The sequence below is a fragment of the Chrysochloris asiatica genome, unplaced genomic scaffold, assembly GCF_000296735.1.
Source record: "Chrysochloris asiatica unplaced genomic scaffold, ChrAsi1.0 scaffold00292, whole genome shotgun sequence".
NCBI lineage: Eukaryota > Metazoa > Chordata > Mammalia > Afrosoricida > Chrysochloridae > Chrysochloris > Chrysochloris asiatica.
The window spans coordinates 28444-28643 of record NW_006408810.1 but is presented as its reverse complement, the minus strand read 5'-3'; positions in this window follow the sequence as shown (position 1 = coordinate 28643).

Here is a 200-nt window from a genome sequence, read left to right as displayed (position 1 = left end):
CAAATTTGCTTCATTGTATAGAAATATTAACAAATAAAAATTAGTGCTTATTCAAAGTATTCGTTCCCAAATCACAAATGACTCCAAGGTTCAAGTCCCCCCGCCCCCCTCCGCCATATAGCAACATCACGATGCAATAGATGAAATTTGAACTAATGAGTCCATCGACGGGACTTCTCCACCACCAGCTTCCGAATGAC